The 25,442-nt window shown below is 44.8% G+C and overlaps 1 protein-coding gene across 4 annotated transcripts in view; it reads right to left on the bottom strand.

The window, feature by feature from the left end:
- Nucleotides 1-15,104, bottom strand: part of LOC111245819 (adhesion G protein-coupled receptor L1-like) — a 327,353-nt gene extending 312,249 nt beyond the window's left edge. For all 4 annotated transcript variants that reach the window (XM_086980766.1, XM_086980763.1, XM_022794661.2 and 1 more), the window contains exon 1: nucleotides 14,476-15,104. The gene's annotated coding sequence lies outside the window, so the exon portion shown is untranslated. The remainder of the gene's footprint in view (nucleotides 1-14,475) is intronic.
- Between the last annotated feature and the right edge of the window lie 10,338 nt (nucleotides 15,105-25,442).

The raw sequence follows: 25,442 nt of genomic DNA, 5'->3' as shown, positions 1-25,442 counted from the left end.
ACCTGGTAAAAAAAATTGAGGGTAGCTCTTGCCATGTGCAGTAATTGTTGTCGTGAAGTTGTGGCACAGAAATGTCATTCAAAGCAGAGAAGACGAGCAATCATTGTTAATGAAAGTAAACAAGTGGGTTTAAGTTTCATATAGGACACTCGATTGGCCACTGGCCTTTACAGAGATAGCAACCAAATATAATATTCATATGTGCATATATTGCACGTATTGATAGTACATGCATACCTATGTATTCTCCGAACCACGTGAATATATATATGTGGGCAAGGCGACCATCTAATCGACTAGTGCCGCTTTCGCTCAGCTGGACGAATCAGTCCGTCAATCAATCAATCAATCACAAACGATGAATTCGGTACTCTCGATGTAGCCCGCTTCTAAATCATTTACGAGCTAGCTACGCAATGGCCCAGTCGGCTTTTGCCTTTGGTCTACTTCTTAAGCGGGTGACGCACAATATATGCACACACTATAGAAGACGTGAGCACCTACACACTCGAGCGCAGAGACAGCATAGAACTGTATCGGCAGAGGCGTGCTGGAGATCGTCGCTGTTGCTTTGTCTTTACGGCTATTCTTCGGTCGGTATCGATGACGAAGTGCCCCTACTGCCTCTACTACATCACTACCCCCAGCCACATACTCGGTATGTGGCTACAAGCAGCTAAATAAGGCAAGTAGACAAACGAGTAAGCGCTCAGCGCTTGTCGACCCAAGATTCATTTACGACGGCTGACAAGGAGGACTTGAACAACAGATAGTACAACGAACAATAACTAACATGTTCTTGAGTATATGTCTGTACCTAATTTCGGCCTAGGTCCGTTGTCCTTGTTGAAGCTGCTCCTGCTTCGATTCAACCATTCAACTGCAACCACTCAAGCCAAAACATCACTATTAGAATATGTGCTATAATATGCACATCGATTTCTTTCTTAACAGAAATCGTCCACTTTGACGGAAACTTCACTACTGCTCTTGCTGCTTCATATCGTGACGTGGCTGACAGACGAAACCCCAGATGAAGATCTATCTCTACAAGTAAATTTAGTTATCCGCGGGCCGACCGGCCGTGTGTATGCCGTCAGCCGTTCTCCACGGACCTCGTTGCTTATCTAAATATGATAAAACTCTATCTATATTATAGTTATTGTCGATGTTATCGACGTAATGATTAATGCTTATATTTGTCACTTTCCTAGAATATGTACGTTATATACATATAGGCATGAAGTTGCTCGACCACGAAACTTATTCACGCATACGAGAAATATATTTAAAAATGACCGCGGTCAAAGTAACCTGCTGACATGATTTTTGCTGCTGTTGTCTGATGACGTTTCGACACGTTGGCTCCTGTAACAAACTGTCTAAACAATACGCAAACACATGCAACGTTTAAGTCGTACACATGGCAAAACCTAAAAATCAATCAAAATTGTATTCCGTACAACTACTTTGGTCAGATTTGCTTAATAATGTGAAACACATTTATACAGCCATAGGTAAGCCAAACGTAGTGTGTGTAGACACGTGTCGTCGTGCTCCTGTTGCAGAAACGCACCCTCGATATTTCATTCTCGCATACACAGTCTACTCTATTTATTTCTGCGTTAATTTCCGCTTCTTTCGGCGCTGTTGTTGTTATACAACTGTAACAATAACAAACGTTTTACACCGCTTGTCGTTCTTCAGTCGTCAAGCAGAAAGCGTTAGTAGCGCGTCTAGCTTTTGATGAGCTGGGAACGAGGAGCGTACAGGCGCATCGAGGACGGGCACTGTCAAACAACCAACAGGAAGCCTTAGCGTTCAAGCATATTATCCATGTAATATAGCAATGCCCCATGCTGCCATTGGTGTTGTCGCCCTAGACACACCTCTTTTCCCTTCCGACACAGTCGCTCAAAGGTTGACAAATACAACTCCTGTCTATAATATATAGCCCAAAACGGCAACAGCACCGGGGGCAGCAGTGCGCCAACACACACAAGAAAAGTAAACATTGACATGTCGGCTTACCTCGCCGCGGTGAGTTGTCAAAATTCTTGTCTGTCCGCCTGTCAATGTGACGGCATCGCCAATACGAATCAATGAATAAGGAAAACCGAATCACGCGAGGCAATAGGTGCGGCCGCGGCAAGCGTCTCTGTCAGTACCTCTACCGATGTTACTAAATTGTTTCGAGTTTTACGTCCAGGGCTGCGCTTGAGCATTGCAGGACCGAACCCGGAAGCGCCGCTGCCGGTCGTACTGTAATGCTTAACACGGCGTAACTGGAATGTGGGTGCTACTACTGATACGTTATTATCTGCTTGAATCCGATTTTCTTTCATCCTCTGACTCCTTTTGGTCGTTTTCCTTCGCTGGCCTGCCTTGCACTGCCGTCGTCAATCTCCATTATCAAGCTCGCACTATGCAGAAATTTTGCCACGTCTAGGTAGATATTCCTTTGTCATTGCCTTTGTTCGTAGTTGTTCCCCTCCTAGCTGCTGCTATTGTTGTTGTTTAGATGTAAAGGATCGGAAAAAAAATCCGGCAATACAAGACTCAGAACTATGGAGCTGTCGGCGGTCGGTCAGTATTGACGAGCCTGTGTACGTTATTTGGCTAAAAGTCTGGCGCGGTCCAGCGAAGGCCATGACGAAGAGCCGGCCAATTCGGCATAAACCTGACCATAGCGTGAAGAAGGAAAAGTTGGCAATAGAGGAAACACGCATGTTAACGAAAGTAAGCTTGCTTTCGACCTTTTCTCTAAATTTTACTCCCTAACCGTTATTTCTTTGTTTCCCTCAGTCTGCATTCTTTCTCTCTCCACCACTCCACTCTCCCAACAAGTACTGGCCTGCTATTTCCAGTCATTTCCTTCATACACTCGATAGATGACATGTTCATAGACGTTAAGTTAGATACCAAACAACAGCAATAGCTGCAACGGTCACGGTAGCGGACAAGTGACTTCGATAGACTTCCTTGATCTCTTCGATATTCAGCTACTACGCTGAGTTCGTTGCCGCTTATAGACACCGGGTTGTGTCGACAGGAGGAGAGAGATACGTTGGTAAGTAGAATTGTCTAGGATTGCCCGTTAGCCGAACAGTCACCGAAGTGCGTTTCGAGCCTTGGGGGCTAGTGTGCTAGTGAAGACGACGCAAGAATGTGGTGATGCTGGCAGTACTATTGACTCGTAGGCGTCCAAGGAATTTTTCCATCCTGATCCTTCTGCGGCTAGCGCCAGCGTCTCTGGTAGAAAATCGAGGAGACTGCAGTTAAGCGGAAGCTTATAAACCCTACTCACTTTCTCATTCTTTTATCACCCCTCTAGACTCTCTGGACGATGCCGGCGACAATTCCAAGGGAATCACTCGTTCCGAACTAGTAGTTTACGCTAGCTAACATTGACAACAAGCAGCTGTCATTGGCTATGGCAGCAACAAATGATGCGCTAGCGTTGCTACTGATTGTAATCGCAGATTGTGGGGAGATGGCGGTGACGGTTGGCTGCCAGCTACTACCGTTGCCATCGCTAATTCAACCACGGGCACCATGTTGTCATCGTCAGGATAGTGCTGCGTTTAAGTGTTGCGTGTGCCTACGTTAGCGGGTGATAATGAACGAACAGCACTGGAAGTGTGGTGGGAATAGTGTTTTAGATATAAAAGGATGGATATCCTTCTCTGTCTGCTAGTTGTCCTGCCCGGGGCGGCTCCGCCCAGAACCAGTGACTCGGTCGTCTAGAAATACAGGGAAACATTCAGCGACAACAACAATGACTATAAGAAAAGCATACCCATCCAGGATGCTAGGACTAGACGCTGTAGAGGCGTGTTTATCTTTTATCAGGTTGTTTGTCTGATGTTCGTCGACTACAACGCAAGCGTACTAAACACCTTCATAAAAGGAGCGAGAAGAAAAGGACCATGCCAACGATGCACAAACGATTTTGCCAACAAACACCATTGCATTCAAACCACATTGCAGTAAGAACCAGCAAAACGCTAAGCGTAAGCTGGACAACATCCTGTTTGTCGTTATTACAGATAGCTGGTTTAGCCGTTAGTACTTCACGGCGGACAACAGCCGTTTTCAAAACATTCTGCATCGTGTTCTCAGAAAGTTACTACAATATCGTACACTCAAGCCAATGTATAGATGCATAGGTCTTCTTTTTTCAATAGTTGCTATTATGGCAGGGAACACCTGTAACGCAGTAGATCGAACGGAGAACAATAGAAACTACAACGCATTAATTGCCGGTCGATCAGCGCAACCTATATGTATATTTGAACAGGATAATCTGGTTACAACGGTACATGAAAAACAAGAATACGCACACGCTTATGTCCTGCACGGTTTTTCCTACTTGAGAGATATAGATAAAATCAACTAAACCTCTATCAAGAAATGAACTCTGATAATATTATTTGAAACGGGCAGAAAAACAGTTTCTGATTTGCTAAATCAAGAGAAAATGGACAATACCCACGCTTGTGTCTTCTTGTCCACGATTGTCTTCAGCGTCGTTCCATTTAAACGACATCTACCAGTTTCTCTTCCCCAGGCCAAACAAAGCCAAAGCACCGGTCTCACTTAGTCAAAGCTTTGACATACAGGTACGTTTTTCAAGCGTAGCTTTTGGGCTAGCAGTATCGTTTATCAGCCTATGCAAGTATATTGCGGCATCGCAATATTTCGACTTCTAGGCTATATCGCACTTAGAAGATAATACAGAGTTGCCTATCTCTGGCCATTTGATGGAATACTTTACAGTTGCAACCGTAGTCTTCGATGAGGACGCGGTTTTCAAGATAGCAATCCCTATTACCCTGGCGAGAGCAAGGCAATTCGACCCGGCGTCAGGAAAACACTAGAAGAAATATTTGTATGCACAAAACACGAGCGTTCGGTAGATAGTAAAATCACAGTAAATACGAGCATTCGTAGACGTCAATAACATTTAGATTTTACGACGCAAAAACAAATATACGGTTTGCGATATATAAAAACACATTTGAATCCGCTGTGACGTTTTGCGAAGTAGAAGAACACAACCAATATACCCCAAATCTTAAAGTAAACTATAGTATAGTGACTAAACGCGTTTGTGGCAGTTCCAGAATTATTAATACAGAAACCCGTCTAAGAGCATCGGAGGAAGATAATTATATAATAAACAGTTGTCCATCATTTATCAGCAATGTGTGGCGTTGCAACGATTCGTAAAACGGATTTTAATTGAACTACCGAAAAGTATACGAAGTCATTTTTAACTCAACTTCAAGCATTGGGTCTTCACAGTTCTTGTTAACGACGCCTGCACGCCGACCCCACTGCCGATATCATATATTGTACTTATTTGTTTCCTAGAATTCGTAATCGACGACCACAACAAACCACCGCATTTATCGTTCGCTCGTCATGCAATAGCGATGCTAATGTTGCTGGCAATATTTCCTATATGCTTGCTATTTATACACTACATAGTAGCCAGTCTACTAGATAAACTTGTCTACCAGCTAAACAAATTACTACCATCATATTACCATACGTTAGTGGGTGCTCTGACGGCAGTAACAACGATACGTATTAGAGGATATCGAAGAATTCAGTAGTGATGCTGCCGCCGCCGCCGCCGCCGCCGCCGTTAGGGAACATGCGATGTATTTAACTCGTGGCCGTTGTCTATAAAGCGAGAGATTTAATCACGGTTCTCGGAGTCATTGCCAACCTGGTCCGTTCTGACGCCCCGCGTCGCGTTTCGTTTATGTTTTACATAAAGCCCACCAGTCACAACATTCAGCTTCGCCGCTGTCAACCGCCCGGCATACAATTGCGCCCCAACTGGGGTCCGTTACTAGTTCCATGGTGACTTCTGCTGCTGCTCGACCGTTAAGCAAATCTGTGTTGATTTTCCCATGTAACTAAATGTGTACGCATGCTTGCCGCGGCATAGTTTGTCTGTGTCGTTGTGAGCGTATGCAGTGGCTAATTTTTGTTCGTTCGTGGTGATGCTGCTATTTATATTTCTTGGTGATGTTGGGACCTGGCGTCGCCAAAGCAGCCGTCGCTTGACCATCAGATAGGAACTGCAACTCTACGTCTTGTTTTTCATCGTTGTCTTGCAATATGCACACACAGCCGTTCCACGATAAACGCACTATGTCCCACTTGTTTCAATTCCAGGGCAGCAAAAGGAGTAACCGCGACGAAAAAAGCCGTTGCGCGTTTCCCTCTTCTGGATCCACTGGATGGCAGCGATTGCCAACTACCGACTGCAAATAGCCGACTGCCGCTGATTTGCTGATTCTATGGCGGCGGCTGTTGTCTGTCTATTTATCTATCTAGCCGGTCTGTACGTCACTTGGCAAAGCCAGTGGCCCATCTGCAGCCAAAACAGCACTTTCAGCGGTTCCTATAGACGCTCCATTCAATGCAACTGAGCGGTGCGCCGCAGCGCCGAAGCCGACCGACCAACTGGCCCGGAGGCGCTTCGCGACTCGAAGAACGGCAGCATGAGCAGCCAAAAGTGCCGTCAAATAACACGAAACAGAGGAGGACGAAAAAGCCTCCGCAGAAATGTAACCGACGGATGATGTCGTCTCCAGGCCAATTCAAATCGACAAGCATTGCAAGTCGGGCACAATTCAAATTCCAGCGTGGCCACCGTAGCAGCAATATTATCTTCGCCGTAACTGCTGCCGCTGCGACGAAAACTGCAAACCGTCACCGAAGTTTGAATCTTTTTGAGAAGAGAAAAAAACAAAATGTTGTACTTATAGCACCAGCGCTGCTGGTTGAAGCGAACAGGCGATTGGTTACTCGATCAGGCCACCGGGCGGCTGGTCACTGTCGTTTTTTCTGACAGCGCTGTCTGCGATGCGGTTTCTGGTCGCGCCGCGTTAGACGATGTTCATACGCACAGATCAATGATATAAACAAACACTAAAATGTATTTGCATTGGCTATTATCACGGCAACAGGATTGTTGGCTGTTGGGTCAAATCTGCAGGAACAAAAAAAATCGGTTGTGCCAGTGGTAGTACCTGTCAAGGCAGGTGTCCGTTCACCGCCGTCATATACAGACCCATCGTGTATTCGTAGGAGTCTAAAGGTGGAGGAGCACCTTTTCTACGCACGTGATATCGCCGTCCCTAAATATACAATATATTGTCGTTGGTATTGTTGAAGCTGTCGTGATTACAACGACGATCCCCATTGACTTTTCTGTTCTACTTAAACCCAGCGGTAGGTAACACGCCTTGGCAGCTTTTGCGGTCGCTGCCCACTCCTTCGCCCCTTGTTGCCACACCAATATCTACGATAGGTCAGGCACTGACTAGGCTGCTTATTGACCTGACGGACCTTGTACAGTTACAAGGAATGTCTGCCAACCACCAGCCAGCATATATTGGCCAGAATCTTGCCTTAGCTCACTAGTGTCTTTGCAAACTGATATCCATCATACCACCTTCAGTATCTGTTTATGTATGGTCCACTGGCTGGCGACTGGTGCAATGCTGATCCCGTTGAGCCATATCGTGCCCCACGGCGCTCTCTTTTCCCAATGTCTAGATATCACTTGCCCGTCATCCACGCAGCTATTTATGGGCGTACATATGCGACGCTCGTACGACCCGCTAGCCTACTTGGGCTTACGCTTTCTTAACTTGCCTTAGTAGAAGCTGCTGCTGCTGCTGCTATTGTTATTGATAGACTGTTCCTTACTATTCTTTTGCATTGTTTGTTTAGCTTCTGTAAGGTAGGGCCAGACGCACAAGGTTCGGTGCCGTTTAGCCGGCAAAGTTGGCGTAGACACATACTACTGGCTAGAGCTCTTCGGCCAACTCGGCCAACACTTGCATTGCTAACACTAGGACACCGTAGAACACGCAGCGGTAACGGGGACAACCCTAATAATAGTATATGATAGTAATGTAGGGAGTGATGGTGTGGATAAAGCTATTGATGATGGTGATGGTGATACACGAGACCAGAGGGGGTCGACCGAACAAACCGGGCGACCATGAAGAGGAATTTACGACAAGTGCTTATTGCTTTGACATACTGATATGGCTAATTTTCATTTTTTGAATTCTAATTGTAACCGTACTGTATTGAATACTTTCATTTCAATGCTCTAGAAAAATTTACTATTTAAAAAAACAATAGGTATAATGCAACGTCTAGCAATATATTTGTATCTGCCTAGTCAACCTATTTCAAAACTTACTTTGGTTTGGTACAGGATAACAGTAACTCCTCCGCCAAGTCGACAATCAATAGTCGATTTCCTAGGTTGACGTATTCTTGCTGGACTAATGTCTAAGGCTTCTTCTAATGATATTGTTCCACCAGCAACCAAAAAGCCCACTGTTCATCATTAGCATCTTCAAAATCATCACCAATAATGAAATTGTCGTCAACGCCATCATCAGCAATTTGAAGGGCACTAAGTTAAAATGGCGGGGGCTGGCATCCGCAACAACTTTGAAATCGAAGCCAATTATGAAAAAAAAAAAGTAGAGAAAGGGAGAAGGGATGGCCAGAAAAAATTAGAACAAAGTTCTCATATTAGAAAAGATGTAGATAGACAGATAGAGCGGGGGCATCCCCGGGTGGCAGGGCTGGAAAGAGGGTCGGGCGTGAAAGCCGACCATGGAAACGTTAGTAGTAGCAGTCATGTGACAGCAGGAGGATAGTATCTCGATTTCTTGTCCTGGCTAAGCAGCAGGAGCAGTAGTGATGCCTTCTCTCACGAGCGTTAGTCTCGCAAGGTAAGGACCAGCAGCAAACGACCAAAGCGAAAGCGAAGGGCATTTCTTGATGAGTTCTCCTCTAACGTCCTGATGGCCTCTGTCCTCGTCGCTGTTCCACCCACTTCCTTCTCTTCCGCTCCCCTTCAATCTGCTCCTTTGGCTTCACTCATCTATCCTGTTTCTAAGCAGCCGGAAGCAGGCTGGAGCATGCCAGAGCAAAGCCAGTAGCAACCTATAGCAACTACCACGGCTCGACCTATCCGTTACGCTTGCTTCTTCTTGTTCCATTGCTCCCACTCAACATCGCCTGCATCTCCTTCCACTCTTCGCTAGGCTCTTCTCTGTTCCAAAAACAAACCAGGTGGTCGGTCATTCGACGCTACGCTTCTGTAGTGGTGCAGCTCGTCCGGCCGACTACGTTGTTCCCAGCATTGCTCTTCTTCTCTAACCTAGCTCCGGACTTATCCTATCTAACCCTAACGCCCGCTTCTCCACCACCTCCCTCATCTTCCTACTACTTCAGAAGGTGGTCACAGATGGTGCCGCGGCGGCTAAACTTAAACGCCTCATTTCTGATCCCCAGAGAGGGAGAAGAGCAGAACGCTGCTGCGGCCGCAAGAGCAGAATCCCAGGCGAATCTTCGTCTGGAAAAATTGCATCGTTTGTAGCTCGGGTCCGCGCGCCTTGTATTGTGCCCCTTACGCCATTCCCCTCGATGACCGCCGTCGCCTCCCCCAGAGGGCCACTGTCCCTCACATCCTATCTATTCCCGAGGCACGCCCTCCTACGAGCTTCCCTATTTCAACTTAGCCCTTCGCTACGCCCGATCCCATACCAGCAAAGCCTATAACGTTAGGTGTTTGGGAGCGGTACCGGGCTACTGCTGCTTCTGCCGTGAAGGTAGCACGAAATACAAAATAGCGATTTTCCACTTTCGAGCCGCTGCCGCCACCGCTATTCCTTCTTCTATGATGGGGGCCATTTGGTCGACGGGGAGAACCTGGACGCGCTATATATCAAACAATAGCATCTTTGCCACCACTGCTGCCGTTCTTACACAAAGCCAATGGCAGCTGCCACTGCTGGCCACCTGCTGTAACACAACAACAAGCGGGTGCAGAGTAAGGCTGGAAACTAGTCAGGACCGTCGAAAACAGGTTTTCTCCTCATTGCACGCCATTTTGACTGCTTTTCTAACGTGCGAAAAACTGCAAGAACGAAAGAGCTGAAAAGAGAAAAGGGGTGACGTATAAACATTGCTGCTACATGCCCGGTGCTCAGTCTAAACGGTAAGAGGACAAAGGGCCCTGAATGACCTAACCAGAACGACCATGAAGCTACTAAGGAACTCACTAAGGAACAAAATAACATCTTATTTATAACCATGCTTATCGTCATCGGTGTCATGATCACCACTAACGGCATAATTTTGGGGCGATTGGAATGACTTTTTTTTTACCTCATAGTATGCTCTGCTCTTTCTTCATTTTTCCACTGGGCCCTTATGGAGTAGCGACAATCCACATTTTTCTTTGCTCTTCTTCGGCTTAAGATCTGTCCCTTTGTCAGTCCGTTGACGTCGTCGTTCGGTCTTCTTTTCTTCTAAATTCTCGTGTTCGTCAGGGTGAATCGAGCTTCAAGCCACTTCTCAGAACTGCTTTCAATCTTCGCGACAGTTTATTCTTTTTGGCCAGGCAACCAAGCAGCACAGCGCACTTGGAGACCAACTCGGGTCACAGGAAACTCCTGGAACTCGAGACATCAGAGCTGAGACGGCAAATTTGAAATCTCACCGACGGGCGGCTGAGCGCAACTGCGGACTGCCATAAGGAAAAACGAGAAGGTGGTCGAGAAGCCGCTAGTCATCTCATTCGTCGCCGTTGTAACCCCTACTCTCGCCACGGCCGCTAGTCTTGGTTTCGCCTGTGTCCGGCGACCCGAGTCGAGCGAAGTTAAGCAAGCGTACGTTCATTTGGGACATTATTAAGTTTCGGCTGTCAATTGACGGGCGGCGAGAGGAAAAAGAACCGGAAGCCACGGTTGCCTTGCTCGCAGTGGCTTCAGCAAATGAGAGAGGAAGGGGCATGCGGTCGTGCAGATAGGAAACTAGGCATCATCACGGGGCCAGTAAGCCGTATGCGTACCCCGTCAGCCAACCAGCAACTGTGGGGACCACACTGCCTTCGACACGTCGACATACACAAGTTCCCTTTCCATCGTACGCTATACAGAACCTCCAGCCAAACTTACTCAAGCTGCCTTCTACTTACTTTCTGCGAAGAGGTAGCTTCTTCGGAGTACTCGCAAAGTAATAGTGATATCAATCATGTGACCACGGTTGCTATCCCGTTAGAAACAGCATTGACACCATAAGCGACTAGCAAACTATTCCCTGCCATAGCCTCCTTCGCGTATTGGCAGCGTATCAACCCGGGTGGTGCCTATACGTTTAGTCATTAGCCACAACGTAACGACAGGAAGGCCATGGCCTGTACGGGACTGCATTAAGGGACGCGGCGATTGTGTTGATGATGCAATAGCAAATGTTTGTAGGGGATAGACCTTGAGTGGGTGGTTACAGCCCACACAGCAGCGATGTGCGTTAGGGTGCAAGTATGTGCGTGGAAGAAGAAGCAGCTCGACGAGCTCAAAAAACTATGATCTTCCCGTTCTCTTCTCATCGAAGAACGATGAGTAACACTGTAGTCATCACTGAGTCGTAGACGATCTTGACTCGCAGAGAGTAGCCGAAATAGTTGCTTATGCGGCGGCTATAGCTGCAACTCTAATAGAATGTTCGTTTGCTACTCTTGCTCCTTCCATTTACGTACTTGCTTGGCAGCCTATAGAAAAGATGGCAGCGGATGAGCGAAGGGTAAGTGACGTGTTGAGATGAGAAAAAGCACAGCCAGCCTGCCCAGAGCATCGGGTACAGTTTATTTAATTTTATTGTCGGCCTGACGAAGGACCAGGACCTAACCAAGAACGGACGATCCAACTAGACAAGACTAGGTCACTAGTCACTATACATATACAAGTTTGCTACCACTGCCAACTTATGGTATTAAATCTCTAAAGAGCCTTCCCCTTTTCCTAAATCTCTGACTACGTTCACCCCATTGGGAAAGATTACTCTTCTCATTGATTACACTTAGCCTAAATACGCGGCAACGGCGGCAGGCAAAAAGGCCAACAGCGTAGTCAGGGTAGCACTGAAACTCTAAAGAAAGGACTATGAAACAACGGCCGCTTTCAGTTAGCAGCGGTTGGAGTGGCACTGCTCTAACACTTCTCGCTTCGTCAGATCTGCCTATTGTCTCAGACTACCTTTCTTAAGCTGGGGCAGACGCTTTCCTTGACGTATGGAAGGCAGGAAGCGATGTAAAATAGCGAAAAGTAGCCAGGCAGTATCCTGTCGTCATTGAAATGCGCCTCTATATACTTGGCTAGCGGAAAAATGTCTCTCAAGGTTCCATTATCTTTATGAAAGAATGCGGCCAAACGTAAGTTGAACGAATGCTTTTCCCGCTAACACATACAAAGTAATTCAATGAAATAGTTTATCTGAAGTGACAGCCACGCTAAACTGAGGAACTCAGAGCTCTGCAAGCTCCATAGGCTTAGAGTACACCCCCTGATGCAACGTCTGTTAAGAGCCTGATGGCCATATTATTGAACTGACCTACAAGTTGCACCAGTTTATTTTTCCATTGATAGCTTGACGCTGCTTGAAGATTCCTTCCTGCTCCTTATTTTCCTAGACCATGGTTAAGTCCACTAGAAAGGAAAGGAGCAGAGTTGATACGGAAGAAATCAAGCCGCACTAAAGCAACGCTTTAAGCCAGCTACCAAATCAAAATGTGCGGCAAATCTATTTCACTACTTTCTAGCGGTTGTTCCTCCTTTTGGAGTCTACCTGTATATGCTAGTGTTGCTAACGGCCTCAGTGTCGTTCGTCTTCAATTCGTTAGCTGAAAACAAAAATGGCCGAGTGATGATAGGTTGTCTCTGCAGACGGCCAGTCCTCGCCATTCGAACCATAAAGTTTCTTCACTTTTTTTCACTCCTTTCTTCTCGTTGTCCTTCTCCTTGATTTGCCAGAAGGAACACAGCCATTTGCCCCATGTTTTCCTTGCCACTGTTTTTCAGAGAAGGAGTGTTGCGGCGCAGCCGTTCGCCAGTAACTTCGTCCAACGGTTGCTTAACAGAAAATTCGAGCCAACCAGCCTCTTCGCCGTGTGTCTACCTTAAAGTGGACTACGGTTTTTTCTCTCCTTGCCGAACGACCGCTTGAGAGTCTGCCGCTGGTGTCAAAAGTTTCAAAGATGTTCTACCATGGCCATCTTGCTCAAACTCCGTCGAGGGACAGGACGGAAATGGGGATAAGAGAGCTTCGTGATGGGGGCGCAGCAATGGAACAGGGTCGGGCGAAAAAAAGACATAATGTAAGTTTTGCAAACTCTTATAGCGCCGAGGTACGTAAGATAACACGAGGAGACGTGTTGATGCTATCGAGAACTAAAAGTGCTCACTTACTTTGAAAGCGCGCTAGACAAGTAAACGAGGGACGATGCCTTTTAATCATTCACTAGTTTCGCTAGGCGATGCGCGTCAGAATACGAATATCGAAGACTTAAGAAGAAGAACGCTACCGATAGCTAAATAACAGTTAGAAGATAGCAGGCAGAACCAGGTAGAGCAATGGCGATACAGCGTACGCAGTACGAGCTTAAGACAGTCATCGTGGTTGGGCTAGTAACACCGCTGGCTTCACGGTGCCTTGAAAGGCTATAATAGTAGACAGAAGTGTAGACATTGAAATTATCACAAAGTTAAACCATATGATAGACGAATAAATTAAGCCAATATGTCAGTAAATGCAAGTTATAGCGAGCTCTATTGTTGTAGAGGAAACGAGAAATGAACTGTCCTAGATGTCTTCTCTAGTAGGCAATCTGCTTTTGACAAAGAATGGAACACATCAAATGCTTGTTCGTGATTGGTAGTCTTTGATGGTTCATGGTATACTATTTAATTGCAACGACAAGTATCGTTACAAACGTGATACCCACAACGGTATCCACGCGTTTCCGGCGGAACAACGTAGCGTGCAGTATCATCAAGGTCAATGACGGACTTAATCCATGGTTTGCTACGCTCATAGATGTGACTATCAACTACAGACCTCTAACTGTGAAGGCAGACGTTAAACAACCCAGCTTTGAATAGAAATGTCTCGAGCCAACAGTGTTGTATGACATTTTCGTATCCAAAATTAGATAATTGTTTTCTACTTCGCACATCTTGCAGATGCCAGACCCAATAAGCGGCGCCTTTTCTCACTCAGTTCGCTTCGAATCAAGCGCTGAGGCAGGTTCGTCTTGTGTACTGCTTGTGAGTGCGCTATGCCCTTGGACTTGGAACCCCTCGCTGCTCCCGTTTCATACTCATGTAGCACTTGCAACGGCGTGCGGCGATGGCTTCAGACAACGGCCCGCCATTCGACCTGGGCAAACACATGATCTTTCCTCGGACGACTGACATCACCTTTGTAAGTTAAAACTGTCTTCGCGAAAGATATCCCGTCAATGCCACTCACTTCACGCGAACCCCACGCTACTAGCGAAGCACAAGTCCATTTTCACTGCTTATACATATATATACTACATTTCAGCGAAGTGTTGAACCGAACTAGGAAAAACACACTCACGTTTCAGCGATGAAAAGGTATCCTCTTTGTCCACAACAATGCTGTTGCGTGTCCAGTAACTCGTTGACAGTCTTTAGGTATCCATTCGATTTGATGTTAATTAATTACAATTAATTCATCCACAAGATTAACTAGCACGCACACTGGTTCACGGTGCACACACACATAATATTTGTCATATATATATATACATATATATATATATAATTTTCTCTCTCTCTCTCTCTCTCTCTCTCTCTCTCTCTCCCGATACTTGTCAAATGGGCTGATTTCGACAAACACAAGCGCACTCTGGTGGATACACACACTGGCAGCACACGGATAAGCCACTACTACGAACGACAGCGACTGCAATAGCCGAAAGGGTTATCAGCTGTATTGCGATCTTCAGGAGTAATAGACAGTAGTCGACAGACTTTTTTTGATTTGGTTGACTACGGATCGGATCGATTACCACTGGCTGCATTTACTTGTTTTTCCCTCTGCTTCCTCACTTACACACACTATACACTTCCGAACAGATTTGCACAGTTTGTCCGTCCCGGGCCGTCTGTCACGTAATAACAGACAGACACACACCACCATCACCGAAAGCAGCAGCATCAGCACATCAGCGCACTCCTGGATGGTTCGGCGCAGACTGAAGCCAATGGCGCACCACTACGAGGAGAAGACTCTGCCAGCGCCACCTAGGAGACAACATGTCAAGCTAGCGGCGCGTTTTTCACTGCTGCTGGCGCCAGGCGACTGGCACAGCCTGCGACAACCGGCGGCAGCCTACGGGAAGATCTGGGGGTCCGCATCGTCATGCACATCGTTGAAAGCAATGATGGTCTATGGGGCTTATATACAGTCGAGCAAACTAAGGGGAGCAACGAAGTTGGCGGAGCGATGCCAGGCACGGTCGAAGTTGCGTTGGAAAAGGACTGCGAAAGCGACCTGCACTCGCTGGCTGAGTCGACTGAGTGCAATCAGCAGAAGCAGAATGCACCGAAAAAAAATTGACCGGAGTTCAACGAGAAAACTTCAATCAACTGAGTGTGATAACACTTCGCAACGGGACAAAATGCGTCCGGATAATGGCTATAAAAGGCAAAGCTACTACCGTAAGTTAAAAATGCTTTTCGCGTTCCACGTTCGATGTTAAACTTATTGAGCGTTATTTCAGGCGACTGGCTTCCAGCATGTAGTAATGTGTAACTACGGTCAGATCCGAATTTAAACCACCGCCCTGTGTCTCTGAGTTCGGCAAACAACCACGTTGATCGTTGCGCTATCGTGTGGAAAGAATATCATAAGCTAATGATCGTTTCGTATCGTACTTCTGGTAATTATACCGTTAGGCATTACTTCAGACAAGGTATTATTATAAGCTGGTCTAGTTGACTCATATTTGAACACGCACGCAAAAGGAGAGCTTTTCGAAAGGAAGCTTTGATAGATGGATGATTATATTAATCTATGAAGATGGAGAAGTCGGAAGTACATACGGAACAGCACGACTACGAGGCCAGGCATCCACACCTCACAGCTACCCGAACTAGTGTCCAAAGGACTCCAGAGACAGAAGGCTATGAAAAATTCTAGCCGAAAGTCGGAAAAAACAAATCTTTTTTTTTTCTCTGAAGAACCACTCAGAACAAAGCTCGGACGTTAGCGGGTTGGTTAAATTGGATACGAAGGGAGAATTATAGGACGCAGGAATATCTCTGCTTGCTGGAAACTGTCGGCACTGTGACAACGTAACTAACAGATATCTCTGAATACGTTGCCGCGGTCATTACAAATAGAAAGCATGCGAGCAATCACCGATTCGAATCTCAGCTCTGGCAAATCAAAAGATTTTTTAAAAAAAATTATAAGAGAAAATGGGCGAGAGCTTGAGGGGCTGTTTATTTTTTTTTAATATTGAATCTATGAAGCAGTACCGTCGCCAGTTCTGAAAACCGATCCACGTAGGGGGATAGCGGGGGGCTACTTGGAAATCAGAGAGCGAACGTCAGTGAAAATTCGCTCTTTGGATATTAGCCTTGAGAGATTTGTTCTACAAACCATCGCCTAAAGCTGTCAAAAGCTGCTCACGTCTATAAGGATATAAATACTGATCTGTGCTTGCAAGGGCGAAGATTATGTAGCTTTCGTAATGGTTTCGTAGCTGATGGCGTCACGTTTCGCTATTACCGAATGATATTCAATTCAGTAAGGGTTGCAGCCTGATGGAATATGATGGGAAGCATGGCACAACGGGGCTAATTGCGTTTTTTGTAACTATACGGTTGGGTGTGTATAATGTTTGCTCATCAGGTTTATGATTTTAAACAGAAACGAACAACGTATCTGTATATATTCTACATTCGCCTTCTTTCATATGTGGAATTAAGCTTGAAAAGATCTGGGTTATTTTTGTTTAATGGGCTGGGTATGATAAACAAATTCTGTGTGTTCTGGTACATCGCTTCTAGCTAGTTCAAAAAATATCAGTTAGCCAGCCGGTAGAGAATGGTAAGCGAAAGGCATCTTATATATGTACAAGAATTGATCAGACCACTTCTGGTAGCTTAGCTACAGTGGTTAAGAACGCATACATCGTCTTCATTTTATCTTCCTTCTTTCGCGTTTTCGACTTTATGTATCTAATTAAGGCTCTTAGTCTTGTGTCCGGTACTATCGTTGCGCATTATTTGCGAACTGCTCTATTGTGTCTTCGTCGTAGACACATTTCGTTATGTTTGAGGGCCGACCGACACTGATTATATGGAAGCGTCTGGAACAAACCTAAGTCAGGTACACAATCAGGTTAGAAATTAAACCTAATTTTTATGGTATCAGTGTAGCTGCGTTCTTGCTCAAGAACGGAGCCTCTTTCGAACTGCCGTCCGAACAGTCCAGCAGCTCTTCAACTTCAACCAAAAATTTCTTCTTAAAAAGCAGGTATGTACTGATTATACACTATCTGATCTACGTACGAACTGACCGTATCTGTCTAGCGAGGTTGAATATGCACTCTTATAAAAAAAAATTCGTGTCCTTTAGGTGTATTCGGATGCTTTATTACAAACTAAGGTAGATTATATGTAATGTTCGTATGTCTGTTAGATTGTCTACATTATTTTTAGTAAATACATGTTTCGGGGTACTTTGGTCGGCATTGCGGCTATATCTCAATGGAACGGACCAAACATGGATACCCGATGGTTATCAGAAATGTTCAGATGTGCATGCCTCTATTTCAGCTGCTTTTGAGTAAATGGCACCGATAAGTAATTAGGTAAGCTTCGAACGATTAGCGACTGACCTCGTTGTTCTTGGCGGATCCGGTGGCCAGTCTATCGATTGTTTTAGCGCTATCATGCATTGGGTCGTGCGCCCTGGGTTTCTTTGATTAAATTGAGTGGAAGAACTGGAACGGTTGGGATTGTAGACGTCCTGGGCGTAAAGCTAACGGAACCAACGTTGGATTAGCGGCACGTCTAGGAGGCTACATCACGCTCTACACAGTACAGCATCCGTCGTTCTAATGCTTGCGGCGTTTCGAAATACTATTATGCCATAGTGACGACTGTAGAACCCATTCGTTTAAGACGAAAATGCAACGTAAATCGATCATAATACGATCTGTAATATTACCTATCAGAATTTATAGCTGGATCATGGATTGTGCTATGTGCGGACTGTTTCATTAAACCTGTCTTTTTCAAGCCGTCTTTCGCTGCTTACCAAGCCCTGTTTCTTTCGAAGCGAAACCTTAACCTTTACTATAGCAAGAAAAACTGTTGGCGATAACGGTTGATTACCCAAAACTATACAGAACAACAACAGTGTGAAATTATAGGAATATATATGGCGCTGACGTGAACGAAGCTATTCACTTGATTTTACAGAATACACGTTAAAATAATATTGGAAACATCCTCTTAGCTGAAAAATGAGCTATGTGTCGATGCCTTCATAATCATCAATAACTGATGGAAAATAATGGCGAAGTACATCTAATTAAGGAGAAAGCTTCGCAAAGATTATGTTGTTTGATTAAGTGTTCAATTTGAAGCTCGTTAAGGAAGTCCTCTCAAAACGACCGTTGATCCTGTTTCGTCTTAGATTTTTAGTTCCCTTCATTCAATAATCTAATTCTATTTTTGAGTTTACTATCATTAGTTGTGCCTTATTATAACTGACACTGGAACACCGACCGTAAAACTCGAAGACAGTTATGCCTTACTTTTGTTCCAGGCCCCATCATAGCTAAGCCGAAGTGTGTACATTTCGTGCCTTCTGGAGTGTATAATTTTGTGCAATAGGCCATTGATTATAATCTTCGTTGAGCAAAACCCGGTCAAATCTTCAGCAATCTTCAAGCAGAGATCTAAAAAAAGTCTCAGCCGTTTATACGATTGATTGGCAGTCATCGTTGTATTTTACACGACAAATCGGTAGCATGGATAGGGAAGCGAGCAATGGATTCATTATTTTGGAGTTAAAGTGGTGTGGGCAACATTGACCGTAACGAACAACATTTATTTGAAGCACCAACGACAGGAACAGCAGGGAATATTGCCGACACAACCTCGCCATTACCCACTGGCTTTGGTTGCCATGGTATCATGCGGGGCCCCGTGTCCTGAGCCATGCTGAGGCTTGAGCCGTTTGTACGACAACCGAATCGATGGTGCAGGCCGTTACCCTAAAGTACAAGCGAACTTGTCTAAGGTTGGCTGTCTTGGCATGTCAGTCAACCGTCCGCCTGCCTCGCTCGGTCAACAACACGCTAGTAACGAAGAGCTAAAAAGTACAACCCACTTCTAAAAGAAGTCCACTCGACGACAGTTGCGGGGGTGAGCAGGAAAAAGGAGTACTCGCTACGCATGTTTGCGCGACTGGACAAGCCGACGACCTCGATGGAAATCTATTACCTCAACCATAGCAACATTCTATCGATAATAATACATCGGCTGTGGACAAAGTCTGACAGCAACTGAAGGCCCGCTGCTCTAATTCTGTCGCTATGGCCCCTGCCGGCCTGGAATCTCGCACTGGTCCGTAAATTATCAGACAGCCTTTTCTAAAAGTTGGCTTACTTGGCGTGCGTCGCTCAGCGTATTGCTGGGGTTATATGGTGTCGTCGTTCAATCGTACCAATATTCCATACACAGTATGATAGGGTTCTTGTAGGTGAGTCTCTAACTGAAACCTTGCGTGCTCCGCATATTGTTTATTATTCGTGAAATGAAAATCACTTTAGCATACCGAGACAAAAACAAAACATGGCCACTTTCGTCAGTGAGATTGCAATCCAATCTCGAACCTGACTTCGTGGTTTCAGAAAATGCCTCTTTCGCTTGAGATTTGTAAGAAGCGTAATCGGCAATGGCGTTCGTTTAATGTTTAAGTACATCAACAATTGCGCATATCCCGATAGATATATGTATACAATGTAACTATGGAACTTTCGATATACAGTAGGGAAGTTGGCTCACTAAATATGGGATAATTTGCTTAATAAACCTAAAATGGCTGGGCTCGAAGCCGTGAAATAAACAAACCCAGCAGGAAAAACCATACTAACTATTATAGTCAATAAAAATAGGCAAAAGTGGTTTCTTATTTTCAAGCAAAAGAAACTTATCTAATGTGGAAACCTCTTTGTCACGTTGAACGTCGCTTGGCGTACGCCCTTTTCCGTTACCGATTTTAAGGCTTTCAAGCTAAAGTATTACCTTGGTAGATGGGTTTTCGCAAAAGCTAATACCATTCGTTTACGATAGTAGTCATATTTAAGCCGGTGCAAATATAGTGCTGTATTTGTTATGAGTATTAATATTTAAATGTTTATCTTTTATATTGCACAGGTATTTAGTATTTGTCCGATGTGATATCTGGATAGAGAGCAGTGTCGAAATGCAGACCTTCGAAAATTTACGTCGTTTTTTGTATGAGCCATTTCGGTATGAGCCAAGAAGTAGCTATTACGCTTAGTTCGGTCAGCTGTTATAATAGGCGAATATAAGGCTTTCCTCGAGGCAAGACCGGTCAAAATAGCTCTAGGCGTTCCTGCCTCAGCTGTTCTCTGCTGAGCTCTTTACGTTCAACAACGGTTTAATCTGGAAAACTCTCGTGATACTGTACGGAGGCCGTGGGATGTAAACCTTATTAGGAGGTCAATAGACCGCCAGTCACGCTGCGGTTTTTCGTGCCCTTGAAAAATCGGCGGTTATTTGGAAGAATGGCTGGTTAGAACCATCGAGTAATGCTAGAAGCATCAAATATCGTACAGCGTCTGTCTGATCAAGAACCTGTACACATCTATCGGAGATAAATAGTCTCTGTTTGGATCCAGAAGTCACCGCAGCTCCTACATATTAGCTCTGAAGGGCACGCTAGTCAATCACGATAGACAAGTTTTTTAGAGAGATAGGAACTATTGTCCTGAATGAGGTCCAGCGTAAAATACGAAGGTCTCAATGAGGAGAAACCGCTACTGCAAAATGCGGGAAATTTGCCGACTGAATCGACCGTTCAAAGCAGCGCGGCAAAATCAAACCGAGACGTTTATCTAGTGTTCAATGAAATTTGATTGATAGCAAGTCGGCAAAACAACACAAACAAGCAATTTCTCTGTGACTTTTCTTCTTGCTAAGCGTTCTGCTCATAGACATAGCTTCAAGAAAAAATCGTTTGGACAACTGGATAGCAAGTAAGCGTTCTTACTTAATCGCAAAGTATCGCGTACACTACCTTCCTCTACATCGTATTCGATCGTCAAATTTCGATGTCCTTATTATAATCATCAGGACTATCGTACTCACGAATCTTTTTCATATTTTACTAGCCGAGCATCACAATCGGCTGAAGAACGCCAACTATTATCGATTATTTCAAAGTTTAGCAGGAGGAAAAACACCATAAGTCGTTAGGTTGTTGTCCACTTCCCCCCGAGTCAATCACGTCGTCTGCTGACCTACTTGTTGCACTCGGACCTGTAGGAAACTTGGTCTCATTACGTTGAATAAGAAAGGAGCGCTGTCACATGCCTGCCGTGTCAGCCGTCACCTGCATGTACGTGTCTCCACCAAACTTTTTCGTTTGATGAAGACACGCACACGTGCACACTCATAAACTTGCCATTCTTTCTCGCGCGAATTACGTAGATCTAGATGGTACTATATACATAAAACGTCTTGCCGCTAGCACACATTCGGCCCGACGCTGTTACGCAAGTTCACATTGTTATCATGTGGAAATAAAAAATGCTCCAGGTAGAATATTGAAGTGATTGACGTTACCTACAGGACATAGTTTTTCAAAATCAACGTTAGCTCTTAATTTTGTGAAGGCGTTACACGTGTTGTAGACACGCACCTTTGTCGTATTTGAATAATTGCGGGTCACTGTTTCAGGCAAAGGCTCTTTCGAGTTCGACGTAGTTTGTTTTCGAAGCATGCAACACTTAAAGCTTGTATATGTAGGCCTAACCCAATACACACGTATATATATAATCAAGTCTTCCATTCAGGCTAGTTCGATGCAAACTGGACGACTTGTTTTCGAAGTGCTTTGTTACTGCAGGGAAAACCTGTTCAATCGAGTATTTTCTATTGCTATAGCAGCGGAACGCTTACTCGAGAAAGATGACTCTTAAGTTCCCCTTATCGGCTTAGTGGTGCAATTACGTTTGGGAAAAGTGAACCTAATTACCCCCAAGCTTAGAGTATTCGAAGTGGTCGTCGCGAAAGGGAGACAGCGGCTGCGGTAAGCTGGAAGTTGAAAGAGCCTATGACAAGGAGGATATTAACAATGTAGGAACTCCCGCACAAGCACAATAGCGAATTTAGGGGGCGCTATACTTAGTAAGCTACCTCGTGCCTGACCGTTTGATATGGCCTAGTTCATGGCGAACGCTTTTTAATGATAATTGATATGTCAATGTATTGGAGCCGAGAGAGACGGATGTTCCGAACATGATGCAAGTATTGAAAAAACTTTTGAGGTGATAGAATAAAGTGATTTTATTTGAAATATACTTTCGTAATTCGTGCCATGAAATACTTTTGTAGGATTAGCAATTCGAAGAGGAAATTTCGAATTTAAGTTTCCCGGCTACAAACCGTCAGATACCGCAAACATCGTTATGGCCATCTTCCTCGTCCTTGTCGTTGGCGAGCATCGTACATAGTTTTCGGTCTTATTTTACATATCCATTTAGACGATGTTATTCGTTCGACAACTGTTACTCCGGCGTCGTTTCTCACTACTACACCGTAGGGCACGCGTGCATGTGGATCCGCACGTAGATAGACCTTCAAGATAGACGTACACATGCATGTATACACAAATATGCATGCACAAAGGTACGTATTATCTACATACAGTCATAGAGATACATTATTGTAGAAGAAGAAGACAGTGGAGCTAGTCTTATTATATTTAAAAATGCGCTACTTGGGCGCTCTTTATACGGGCGTAAATATATTCGACCGAGCACACCGCCATGGCCTGTTCTATCCAAAATCGTGTTGTAACGGTCGAGCAAAAGCGCCAACAGTGACTCTGAACGGCAACGAGTCGACACCTAAAACGAGCCTTAACATGGACAACGCATTTGTAAGCAAGCATCCGCCGTGCCATCGCTGGTCGCACTAAGATGCTTAGCACGGCTGACAGCAAACAGAGAGATACATATATGACAGGCAGATAACGTGCACTGGTGTTCGTCTGGGGCCCTGTTGTCGCCCATTCTAGCTACTCGCTACTACGGACTAGAGGGTAAGGAGCTTCTCTTTTCCCGTTGGCAATACCGTAATGGTAACGGGAGTAATGTAGCTGAGGCAGAGACAACAACAATATACGACTCGTGTGTACGGTAGTGACGATAACAATGACGCCGATGTCGACTTAACCTTCCGACGAACGCCGTCGACAAATAGGGAATAGGGCGGTTCTAGGATGCCGGTGATGCTGAAAAGATAAAGATGCAAGAAGAGCATAGAGAAAGAGAAGAGGGTATACCAGAGGTGGAGCTAAGCGAGGGGAAACACGGGCTATCATAATCTCGCGTATGAGCGCTTCGGCTTCAAAGTGTGCCGCGTCCGTCATCGTACGTCAAAGTTAGCATTTGTATTGTAACGCAATGTTTGCAAGTTGCTCAAAGCAGAGTGTAAAGAAGTATCGAAGTTGTTTTGGGCAACACTCAATTTTTCTTGTAGCTACTGTGACAGCTGTTTTTATTTTGTTGACATTTGCGGATTGTTCATGTCGTGCCAATTTATCGAATGTTCTTCCTTCTATCGACTAAACTGGCTTAGCTGAAACCCGGTAAAGGAAACTTTTTTTTTTTTTTGAAGAAAAATATTCGACTTCATATTCAGCCATCATTGAATCAATTTTGTGGTTCTTGTAACCCTGAGAGAAACAGCTGAGTGACTAAACGAGACTATCCTCAAAAACAGCCGCGTACGAATACGGGTCAGATTGAGTAAAGATTAATTGTTATGTCAATGTCGTTAGTTAACTAATACTTAGAAAAAAAAAGCGCTTTATGTGTTCTCATGGCATCGACTTGTACGGACACGTTAGGTACTATCGTGACGCCAGCACAATGGCTGGGGTTCGTTTCTGCTGTTCCTACAACCGATGAGTATTTTAAGAGATTTTCTTATGCAGCAAGTTGCTATTAATCTGTTAGGACTAGGATCCAGTGCAGTGTATGAGAGTCCGGCGGTGGGTTTAGGCAGGCTATATCCCAGCGTTTCCATTAGGTCCTACATTCATTTTGTCCAACAACCTCCAATACCTTCACCTAGTAGTAAATGCATATGGAATTAAACGTGTTCCCCAACTGAAAAATACGCACAACCTAAGAAGAGCCATTGGAAGAGGAAGGCAAAAGTCAGACTTCAATGGAGATCTTTTCGACAAGTTTACTTAAACAACAACACGCGAGATACGTTCCGCAATGCAATTGTTGAAACTTACACGATGTGCGAACAGCGCTATACAAACGAACAGTTTAATTTATTCGCGCCAAATTTGAAGTTCCACGTAGTGGAAGTAATATTTAAAGGCAAGGCAATCCCGTAATGGCGAGGTGCACTTACACAAGTATAATTATATTCGTATAAAACGAGGAAGTCTGCAAAGTACAGGCATGGAGTAGTTCCAAAAATGTTCTGTGTTGTAAGCAAGTTGTTGGCAAATATCGCCACTAAGTTTGACGCCTGTGTACTGCTGGCTGAACTGCTTAATTGCTAATTAGTTTGAGAGACGTACACAGATGCAGCAAACGTCCCCGGCGAGCCTTAACGGAAAATGTTTTAGGCGCAAAATCGGTATACCGACTACACAGAACAGAATTAGATACTAACATTATGCAAACATGCGCGTGTGTAGATCGAGTTCCCAATGATTTTCCGAGGCAAGTTTGTTACTACGAAAGAGTTGGAACTATTGAGAAGTATTGAACCGGGCACTACGGTATTCAAGCGGCATTTTAGTCTAGTTCAGCTGCAGGAATTGGTACGCTTCCGAAATCCCAGTAGCGCAGGAGCGCAATTTCCTAACAGGATTACTTATCTTCGCTCTATTCTAAAGGAGATAGTTTTGATTTATACATGTACCAAGGGACAGGATAGAGGGGGGAAGGAATAGGGGAAGTTTTTCTTCTTTGTATTTTTATACATAAATGTAACTTTATTTCGAAGTATTCTTGGGTCGTTTGTGTTTCGTATAGGATACTAAGATTGTCGAACTGACATTGAACACAACCTAGAATTCCTAGGAACGCAGGCACAATGTTTATGTTTTAATCTCTACTATGACCGGCTTGAGCACGCTAGAACTAAAGAAACGAAGCACTAAGAGGCTTCACGCCAAAAATGCCTATGCAACCAGCTATTTAACTAGGTGGTTTCGTAACCGTCGAAGGGGGCAAGCTATGTTAACTGCTTATACCTTGCTAAGGTTTTATGAAAAGA

Source organism: Varroa destructor, unplaced genomic scaffold, assembly GCF_002443255.2.
Source record: "Varroa destructor unplaced genomic scaffold, Vdes_3.0 BEIS01000002.1, whole genome shotgun sequence".
Lineage (NCBI taxonomy): Eukaryota > Metazoa > Arthropoda > Arachnida > Mesostigmata > Varroidae > Varroa > Varroa destructor.
This window is presented reverse-complemented; position numbering and strand designations above follow the sequence as displayed.